Source organism: Myotis davidii, unplaced genomic scaffold (genome assembly GCF_000327345.1).
Source record: "Myotis davidii unplaced genomic scaffold, ASM32734v1 scaffold32, whole genome shotgun sequence".
Lineage (NCBI taxonomy): Eukaryota > Metazoa > Chordata > Mammalia > Chiroptera > Vespertilionidae > Myotis > Myotis davidii.
The window spans coordinates 6,617,355-6,628,963 of record NW_006286587.1 but is presented as its reverse complement, the minus strand read 5'-3'; positions in this window follow the sequence as shown (position 1 = coordinate 6,628,963).

The window sequence follows — 11,609 nt, the reverse complement described above, 5'->3', positions numbered from 1 at the left end:
GCGATTCGCGATTTTGCGCTATCATACTGGGTGTATGGTCGGCTGTGTGCGATTTTGCGAGTGTGGTAAAATCGCATAACAGCCGAGCATACACCCAGCAGCGCTGCTGATGCCTGAACGGTATGTGGAATGAAGTGGGCGGGCATTGGGAGGCCACTATGGCATGGGGCAAGCACTATGGGCAGTCTATCTGAAGTGTACCTGGCGTATAAGACGACCCCCCACTTGGAGGCATATTTTTCAGGGCCAAAAAATTGTCTTATACGCCGGCAAATACGGTAGTTGAATAAAGTAGGACTTCTTAAACTGTTAATGTACAAGAATCACTGCGAGGGAGGGCCTTGGTAAAAATGCAGATTTTAAAATGCAGGGCCACAAAAATGAAATTAAGGAAACAATTTTATTTATAGTAGTAACAAAAAGAATAATACATTGGAAAATTTTGACAAAAGAAGTGCAAGGTTTGAAACTGAAAACTATAAAACATTGTTGACAGAAATTAAACAAGACCTAAAGAAATGGGGGAGGGGGAAAAGCTCTATATTATTGGGTTAGAATCCATATAATTAGAATTCATTAATCAATATAATGGATTAATATTGTTAATATTTATCAAAGTCCCAGGTGTCTTTTTACAAAATTTGGCAGCTCATCCCAAAATGAATATGGAAATGCAGGGGACTCAGAATGGCCAAAACAATCTCGAAAAAGAACAAAGTTGGAGTACTAACACTCTAGATTTCAAAACTTATCTCGAAGTTACAGTAAACAAAAGAATGTGATAAAGGTATAATTATAGACATATTGGTCAATGGGATAGAACCAAAAGCCCAGAAATAAACCAATATCTATATAATCAATTTATTTTTAATAAGGTTTCCAATTTTTATTGGAGGGGAATTTTATTTTATTTTATAAATGCTGGAAAAACTGGATATCCATATGAAAAAGAATAAAGTTGGACCTTTACTTCACATCTTATACAAAAAAATTAACTCAAAATAGTTCAAAGACCTAAATATAAAAACTAAAACTCTTAGTAAACAACATAAGATTAACTCTTTATAACCTTGGTTGGGCAATGGTTTCTTAGGTATGATACCTAAAGTAAAAGCAACCACAGAAAAAATAATTTGTTTTAATAAAAAATTTTAAAAATTATGCATCATAGGACACTATCAAGAAAGTGAAAAGACAATCCATGGAATTCGAAGAAAATATTTGCAAATAAGATATCTGGTCAGGTTATAGTATCCAGATGTATAAAGACCTCCAAAACTCAATAATAAAAGACAAGTGACACAATTAAAAAAATAGATAAAATATTTTGATTGTCTCCTCCAAAGAAGATAAATAAATGTTCAAGAAGCACACGAAAGGAATATCATTAGTCCTGCAGAAATGCAAATCAAAATCACAATAAAACATCACTTCATAGTAGGATGTCTATAATCAAAAATGTGGACAAAAAGAAGTGTTGGTGAGGGTATGGAAAAGTTGGAACTGCTATGCATTGCTGATGAGAATATAAAATGGTGCAGCCACTTTGGAAAGTTTAGCACTTTCTCAAACCCTTAAACATCGAGCCATTACACGACCCAGCAATTCTATTCCTAGTTCTATATCTACAAACATTGAAAACATATGTGAACATTAAAATGTTCATACAACTGTTCATAATAGGCAAAAGACGGAAACAACTCAAATGTCTATCAACTCATGATTGGACAAACACAATGTGATATACCTATAAAATAAAATGTTCAGTTATGCAAAGGAATAAGGTACTGATTCATGCTATATCATGGATAAACCTTGAAACAATTATTTTAAATGAAAGAAGCCAGACATAAAAATCAAATCTCATATGATTTTATTTACATAAAATGTCCAGAATAGGCAAATCCATAGAGACAGTAGGTTAGTAGTTGTCTAGAGGTCAGGGAGTAGAGAATGAAGAGTGAATACTCATGGTCCAGGGTTTTTTTGTTTTGTTTTTTTTACTTTTCAATTGCAGTTTACATACAATATTACTATATTATTTTCAGGTGTACAACAGTGATCATTATTTTATGAAGTGATCATCCCAAAAAGTCGTTTCCATCTGACACCACACATAGTGATTATAATAATATTGATTATATTCCCTCTCCTGTACCCCACATCCCCCATGACTGGTTTTATAACTGGCAGTTTGTACTCCTAAGGATTTCTTTTTGGAGGGATGAAGATATTCTGGAATTAGAAAGTGTTGGTGGTTGCACAATGTCATGAATATACCAAAACCCCACTGAACTGTATACTTTAAGTGGTTAAATTTGATGGTATGTAAATAATAAAAAGGCAATGCTGGAGTGTGGCCAGCATTCTTAAAGCTCCGGTTTTCTTAAAGCTCTTGGGTGATGTTATGCACCAGGTTCACAAATCACACTTGTTTAGAGTTTAGAGAACTCTTTCCAAGGTCTGGGTGGGGCATACAGCACTCTACTACTCATAATACCAGCAGTGTAGTTGTATTTTGCTGGAAAGGGGCATCCCTCTTATATTCTTATGTTAGAATAGTAACTGAACACCAAATCTTGGATCAATGTCTGATGTACATTTCTCACAAGGGACATGGACCTCCCTCCCTAAGATGGTGTGTATATTACAAATCTTAGCATCCCACCCACCCTATCCCCTGAGGGTCCATCAGAGTGGGTTCCAGTGGAACAAACATCAGGGGTGTTACATCTGGGAAACTAGACAGTATGTTAGGAACTAAATCAAGCAGGTCCCTATCAGGGATACAGAAACCATTCAAAGTGTTAAACACAGAGGAAAATTTACTAGGAATTGGTTGCATAGGTGGTGGATGAATAAGATGCCAAATGGGATAGTGAGACACCCCAGAATTTGAAACCATGAACATGCTTTGGCTGTTAAATAAAGAGGCTGTATTAACAAAGTCCAAGAGCTAGGTCATACCCAGGAAATTGAAAACAGTAAGTCTGTCTCGGTGTCTGGCAGGAGCTGAAAACACAGAGGGACACAGCTGGAGACACACACAGGTGGGAAGGAGAAGAGAAACACCCTGGCTTCTCCCTTACTCCCACCCTGCACATCAATGTAAGTTGCTATAACAAAAATACCACAGGCTGGGTGGCTTAAGATAAGAAATTTATTTCTCACAGTTCTGCAGGCTGGGAAATTCAAGGTCAAGGAGTTGGCCCATTTGGCTCCGGATGAGAGCTCTCTTCTTAGCTTCCTTCTTCCTGTTTCCTCACAAAGCAGAGAGAAAGCTCATCGCTCTCCTGCTCTTCTTTTAAGGGCACTAATTCCATTCAATTTGGCTCCACCCTTATGATTTAATCGCTTCCCAAAGGCACCCACTCCAAATACCATCACATAAAGGATTAGGGAGGAAACAAACATTCAGTCCTTAGTACTCCAGGACCCGGAAGGGCCTCCCCATGGCTGAAGTTCACTGAAAGCCAGCTGACACAAAGCCTGGGAAACAGCCAATGGAGATCAGCCCTCTGAAATGCACAGCCCAGAACAGGGAAAGAAGAGGAAAGGGGTGGACGGAAAATGGACCAAAGACTAGCATAAGGCCTTAAGGGAAGAGTATATTTGTCATTGTGAATGCCAAGGAATAGCAAAAATAACAAAACCAGAAGACCTGGTTGAGAAGCTATTACCCTTCATGCTTCCCAGTTTGGGTTGCACATTAGAATCACCCGAGAAGGTTTCTAAAATCCCCTGCCAGGCTGCACTCCAGATCAATTACAACAGAATCTCTAGGGCTGGGACCGAAGCATGAATATATATATTTTTTAAAACTTCCCAGGAGATACCAATATGCAGCCAATATTAAGAAAAAACTATTTTAGATAAAGAGATGAGGCAGATGATAGTTTATGTATCTTACTATTAGGAATTATATTAGAGGGCCTCCTTTTTCTATGAGCCTGGTATGACAGTAGAAAAATAACTGGAACAAGAGAGGAAAGGAAGGAAATAAGTAGGACAAACAAGAAAAATTCACCAACGGGTTTGTTTTTATGGTGAATGTAACATTTTTTTTTATGTTTAAAATATATTTTTGTTGGTTTCAGAGTAAGGGAGAAATAGAAACATCAATGATAAAAGAGACTCATTGATCGGCTGCTTCCTCCCGCACACCTCTCACTGGGGATCGAGCCTGGAACGTGGGCATGTGCCCTGAGTGGGAATCAAACCTTGACTCCTGGTTCATAGGTTGATCACTGAGCCATGCAGGGAGTGAATGTAACATTTAGAAAGATGTATAAAAGAAAAGCCAAGTGTTGAGGTGGCTGGCCATCATAATCAGAGTGGCAATTCAAAGGAAGTGTCTGACTAAGGGAAAGAAAATCATTCATTGTTAGGAAGTGGAAACAAGAGAAGTTGAGGTAATAAAATCAAAAGAAATTAGATCAGCTAAGACATTGCAGATAGAACCACAAAACAAGAAAAGAGGCAGAACTGGAGAGAGTGTTGCCCTCTTTTGACCATAAAAATGAGAGGATCCCAGAGCATAATAGAAAACTTAGAAGTGAGGTCCCATCAATAGACACACTATTTGCGCTGCTTCTGGTTGCCCAGGAAACAGGAATCTCTCCCTCATTCTGACAGTATAATGAGGAAAACCACATGCAAATAACATGCAAATATAATCACGAATCATTAGCGGTAAAGTCATAGCTGGTCCAGGGAGCTTCCTTAGGGAAAGACTAGATAGGAATTGGGGTGAGATTTATGTGAAAGGTTGCAAGAAAATGGATTTTTTTACATGTGAAAGCCGGCAGTTGAAGCCTCTGTTGAATGCTGGGTAATGAGGAATTGAGCAGGCGGCTGCTTCTCCTGTTGCCTCTTGACGCACCACAAGGGCAAGCTCACCTGGGCATACAGAACCCAGACAGCAGGGGCTTGGCTGGCTGTCACTCAGGAAGTGCAAACATTGAGTTTTGACTTAGAAGGAAAAACCACAGCATACAAAATTCACCCTGCCCTTCTTAAATATGTAAATGCCAATTTTTGTTTTGTTCTTACTCAGTTGTCCTGCCTCCCTAGATACTAAAAACTTCTAGTTTGTATTTAATGCTTTAACATTTTAAAAAATATTGTGAAAGGATTACCTTTTCAAATTATCTGTGATATTTGAAGATGCTTTTAAGTACTTTTCACATATTAGGAAAAAAATTTAAATACAGTATTTTACTTTTTAAAGTTTCTATTTTAGTGATTAAAGCAGAAATTAAAGTGCTTTTATATGTTTTATAGAGTGTTTCTCAGACTTTCTTGTGCAGAAGGATAACCTGGGGATCTTGTTATAGATTCTGCATTTCTAACCAACTCCCAGGTAATTCTGTGGCTGCTGTGTAAGGACCTCACTTTGAGGGGCAAGATTTCAATTCATTAATAGTAGTTACCAGGAAATATAAATGGTAATTTGGTAGCTAAATGTTGGCCAAATATCATATTTTTGTTTCACGAACTTTTTTCCACTAGTGGAAACAATTTTTTTGTCAGATTTTCCCTTTGTAAATTACACAGTAATGCATAGTTATAAAAATTCATGTCCTAACCGGTTTGGCTCAGTGAATAGAGCGTCGGCCTGGGGACTGAGGAGTCTCAGGTTCAATTCCGGTCAAGGGCACACGCCTGGGCTGTGGGCTTGATCCCCAGTGGTGGGCGTGCAGGAGGCAGCCAACTGATGATTCTCTCAACATCATTGATGTTTCTATCATCATTGATGTTTCTATCTCTCTCTTCCTCTCCTTTCCTCCCTGAAATCAATAAAAAAGATCACTAATTACAGATATGGATGGAGTAAAAGAAAAATCTGTTTTCTCCACCCTTCTCCTCCCTCAGTCTCTCTCCTTGTAGATAATAAATACTTTGTAGATAATAAACTATTTGTCTATACAAATAAAAATAAATAGAAATAGTGTAATGAATACATCGGTATTTATTGACAACTTGTACAATGCCACCACAATGCTACCTAATAAATTTACCCAAAAACTCAGCGGTTTACAATGGCCAGCATTTTGTCCTCATGCTTGGGGTCTTGGGCTGATGGCTATTGCCTCATCTTGAACAGGCGTGGCTGGCAGCTCTGTCTCAGGCTCTGCTCCGAGATAGGAACACCAGCGGGGGGCTGGGTTCAGGCTGGCCCCACAGTTCATTCTGAGCCTAAGTTGAAGGAGACCGAGGAGCAGTTACTTGGGATGTGTCCTTTTCAAAGAGAATCACAGTTGCCAAGAAGACCAGCCCAACATTCAGGTTCCTGTGATGTCTGCAAACCTTGTTCAAAGCAAGTTATGTGGCCAAGTCCAGAGTCAAAGCTGTTCACTCAGCTCTCCCCCCTCCCCCCCCCGAAGGCCATGGGAGAAGGGTGTGTTTATAATGCCATTAGAAGAAAATGAATTGTGGTGAGTTTTTAGTCTATGAAGCTTCTCTTCTGTGCTCTGTTCAGTCTTCTATCCTCGGTGAAGTCAAGTGTGTTCAAGGCAAATTTTCATACATTGTCCTCTGGCTTTTCCACCAGAAAGCACTGGTGGGACAAAAGAGGGACAAAACACGTCTCCTCTTTGACTCCACCTTGGTGATGGTCCAGAGCAATGACTAACACAAGAGAATAAAAAAATCCCCAATGGTTTCCATGTGTTCCTACCGGAACAGAGCAGAGCAATTGTTATTTAACCCAGTTTGGTGAGGTCCTTTGTTTATAAGCCAGATAAATAAACATGTTGGTTTCTTTCCCAATTTGTTCTTCAGTCACAGCCAAGGGGATTTTCATTAAGGAAATCGAATGCTGTTTTATAGGTTTTTGTCTGCAAATTTAAATAAATAATCTCTGTTTCAAAGCTGATTTCAATTGCCTACAACCCAGTGGTTCTCAACCTTCCTAATGCCGCGACCTTTAATACAGTTCTCCATGTTGTGGTGACCCCCAACCATAAAATTATTTTCGTTGCTACTTCATAACTGTAATTTTGCTACTGTTATGAATTGTAATGTAAATATCTGATATGCAGGATGTATTTTCATTGTTATTGTTACAAATTGAACATAATTAAAGCATAGTGATTAATCACAAAAACAATATGTAATTATATATGTGTTTTCTGATGGTCTTAGGCGACCCCTGTGAAAGGGTCGTTCGATCCCCAAAGGGGTCGCGACCCACAGGTTGAGAACCGCTGCTCTAACCCTTTACTAATAAACTATTCTTTCCACCTAGATTCCAGAAGGAGGTTGTTGCTATTGTTTTTATCCATGTTGGGGACATTTTGTGCCATGCAAAATAATCAGGGTGCATAGTAGAAGGGTGCCCCAATCTATACATGCCCTCAGTCAACTTCTGGATTCACTACACCTGTTGTGCTCATCCATCTCCTCCACCTCAACTACACCTTTCTGTTTGCTTCTCTCCTGCATGCAGGCCCCCTGGAAGTGCCATAGGTTTAAGGCTTCCAGGAGTAACCTTCAGTGAGTGAGGAACTGGAGCCAGTGCATAGACACCCAGCTCCTACCACTCAGTGTGGGACACGATCAGAAGGCGTGAGACACCAATGACCGCCATACACACACACCGCCTTTCCTTCCTTACCGCATGTCCCACTCCGTGATAGCACTTCCTGGGGTCACCTCCCGGATAAATACTTGTGTTCATATCCTTGCCTCAGGGTCAGTTTTTGAAGCAACTCAAACTAAAGTTATAAGTAGGAAAAGCTGAGCGCAGCTTTTCCTAACAAGCATAAAACTCAGAGCACCTAAAGCGATAAATTTATGGGCAGGTAAGAAGTGTCTGGCAGATGGCATTGCTTTGTCAGGGGTGGCAAGTTAAAATAAGTAGGAACCAAATATAAAAAAATGTGAATAGGAAGACAAACTCCCACCCAGGTGCTGGTCTGTGTTTGAAGCACAGAGGAGGGGGAGTTTGGTTCTCGGCAAGGGCAATGCCACTGATGTCCTGGTGCCCTGGTGTCCTCTGATCTCCAATTCATTTCTCTTCCTGACCACTTCTTGGTCTGAGTGCCCCTTTCTCTATCCAGAAGGGATGGATATGATTCTGTGCTCATTATTTCCAGAGCAGATAGATTCGCATTAGATGCATGTACCACTAAGAGCTAGTGTCAGTCACTCTCTTGTGCCCCAGATCACCCCCTCTGGCCTGCCTTTTGACAGCAGCCAGCTTGGTGACAGTGTCTCCTGACAGCACCTTCTGTCAGGGCAACACCTATCTCTTGCTCTCTGTCCTGGAGCTTCACTTTTGCCATCTCTTAAGATGCCTATGGAATCCATTCCGCTGTTCTAAAGCATGTACAATCCTGGAAGTGGAAGGTTATGAAGACTCCCTGGGTCAACTCTTGACCAAAGGGAGAAGAAAGCAATGGGTAATTCTCTTGTTTGTTCTTCGGGTGGACAATTTTGAGGTATATTCTATGCAGCTTTTGAGAGCACCCCCTGGAGGATTGAGCCCCCACTGACCACTGTTGTTTAGCTTAATAGCTCTTTCTAACCTTCCATTCCAGTTGTTTGGGATGGAACTGCCTAAAGTTGACTTCCTGAATACACATACTGTGTCCAGCTCAGCTTCCCGGGGAACCAAGTACTGCTTAGGTCCACATTCCAGAATGGCAAGCTTCCCTGTTTCTCCTTTCCCATGGCTCTTCACATACCTGCCCAGTCCAATTACTCTTCTGACACTGCCATCGCCTCACCTTGGCTTCCAATGAACAAAGTGTGGATGCCTAAAAACTAGAGTTTTGCCGCTTATTAGCTACTCTTAAGGAATTAACCATTTGTAAAGATATGAACAAACGTTTAGAACCCTAATTTCTGGACTTTCTTATTGAGTTTTGAGAACTCTGATAAGCTCATTTCTCAGCTGACGGTCCTTCTTCATTAATTTTCATCTTTCCTGGAAATGTACAGTATTTATACATATGGATTTAGATTCTGTGGGAATTCATTAATTCATAAAATATTTATTACTATTCATGACATTTGGAAAGTCACTGTTGAGAATACGGAGCAGTTGAGGTGCAGTTGTGATAATTTAGGGATAATTTGAAGATGAAATAGGGGAAACTTTACAAATAACCAAAGCAAGTAATATACAGCATGCAATAAGTGTGACAAGTATTGACAAGGTGTTATGATGAAGAGAGAAATTACATCCAGTCAAAACTGTAAGACAGCATGACCTGCATGCTGTTCCTCAGTCAGGTAGTGAAGGATGATACTTCCCCATGCACCACACTGATACCAGCAGAGGCAATGGTTGGCTTTGCCACAATGGCAAAAATGTTCATGTTTGATTGGCTAAGGCATTTTTGAAGAAATATTTTTCAATTTAATTTTTGAACATTTTGGTGACTCTATATAGTTAAAACTCCAAAGGTATTTCAACAAGTTTTAGTATTCTGCCATCGAATAGCTTGTTTATCCTCTCCGCGGTTGAGCTTTTAGAGTTATAAAATCTATCGTTTCTGAGGTTGTAATGTCATAATATCTGCATTTTTGAAGCATTGCAACTCTTCATGCCTCCTGGATATTTCTGCTTGTTTATGAGAATTTCATTGTTATTCATCTGTAGATGGCAGTTTGACCTAGAAAGAACAAAACATTAAAAATAATGATTACATAATTCATGCCATCCTTAATGAACTATGTATTGTTTTCTAAGAGCCACAGATGTTATATTACTCATAACAGTCTGCTCACATATTAGTTGTGTCACACAAATAACATGTTTGTTAGCTTGACACTCTTAAGCAAATTCTGTGTGTTTCTTTAAATTGAAAAGGTTGGTATCGGGGTATGTTATTGATCTTTTTTTGTGTGTGTGTACCTATAATACGAAGAGCTAAGCTAGTTGAGGTCTAAAACAGTGATGGCGAACCTTTTGAGCTCGGCGTGTCAGCATTTTGAAAAACCCTAACTTAACTCTGGTGCCGTGTCACATATAGAAATTTTTTGATATTTGCAACTATTGTAAAACAAAGACTTACATTTTTGATATTTATTTTATATATTTAAATGCCATTTAACAAAGAAAAATCAACCAAAAAAATGAGTTCACGTGTCACCTCTGACACGCGTGTCATAGGTTCGCCATCACTGGTCTAAAACCTTACAACAGAGTGTGGGCTTCAAACCAGCAGCATCAACATCACCCACAGGCTTTTAGAAATACCGAACCCTGGGCCCCTACCTAGAACTACTGTCTCAGAATCTACATTTTACCAAGATGTCCAGTGACTCATGAGGAGGTTAAAGTTTGAAAAGCTCTAATCTACTGTTTCCTACAAGTATAATTCTACAAGTTTCAAGAGCTAATTTTGGCTTTAATTGCAATAATATCTGTCACATAGAGAACTCTCAAGATGCCTGCTGACTATGGTACTTGGGTTTTAGAAAGTATAAATATATTTGAAATATTAATTTCTAGCAAAGGATTATTGCTCCTCCTCAAACAAACTTAGTTATAGGTTTAAAGGATCTTTAATTAAAATAGTACTTTTTCCATGTGCTGATCACTTATGTACTATTGGTTCTCAGGGCAAAGTTTTAGAACCACTTTAATAATCACTTATTGGATGTATTTCTTGGGGAGCAAAATAACATCTTTGTATCTACTCAGATTATTCAGTTATGTTCAATACTATTTTTGAATTTTAAGCTAGTTTTTAAAAATAAAGTTTTCTACCCACCAGATTGAATAAAGATTGTCATCATTACTCCTGGGGTTGGGAAGGGAAACCAGCCTGATGTAGCATTGGTCAGGATATGAATTGACTGGAACTCTTTGGAGGACACATCTACCAACTTTTCAGTGGGTGGCATACATTTGGACAGAAAAAATTCACTTCAGAAATTTACAGCTGCATTTCCATATGTTTATGAAAGAATATGTACTAGAATATTCATTGAACCTTTTTATATAAACATGAAAACTGGAAATTACCTAGATGTCTATCAACACTAGTAAAAAGATACATTGCTGTTCAAGATATGTAATTAGATTTAAATATTTATACAGATTACAAATACAGATTTGGATTATAGATATAGATATAGATATTGATATAGATATAGATAGATATAGATATGCATAAAAAGTGCTAGAAAGGATAAACACCAAGCTTTTCACAGTGGCTGCCTCTGAGAAGTGGTATGGTGAGGAAATGGAGGACATTTTACTTTTCAAGTATCTATTGTTTGATTAAAAACCAAACAGAATAAATCTATACTTTAAAAATAATTACTTTAATTGGCTAATACTTAGGGTTGACCAAGCAAAGCCACATACCATTATCATTACTGCAATCCAAAATTGAACATATGAACCTAAGTTTATAATGTGAGTAAATGGTTTGACCTAAATTTTTTTTAAGTTTTTAATTTCGAATACATTTATCTCAACCTTTTTAAGAAAAACTTCTATGGGCTACAGATTCTTAGCCCTGGCCCTTGAAGAGCCTATGGTTTCATGGGAGGAGACAGGAGCATAAAGACAGCCACAACATAAAATTACTGCTGTGCTGAGGGTATGAAGAAAACAGTATGAGCTCATAGCAGTGGTAGAGACTTAT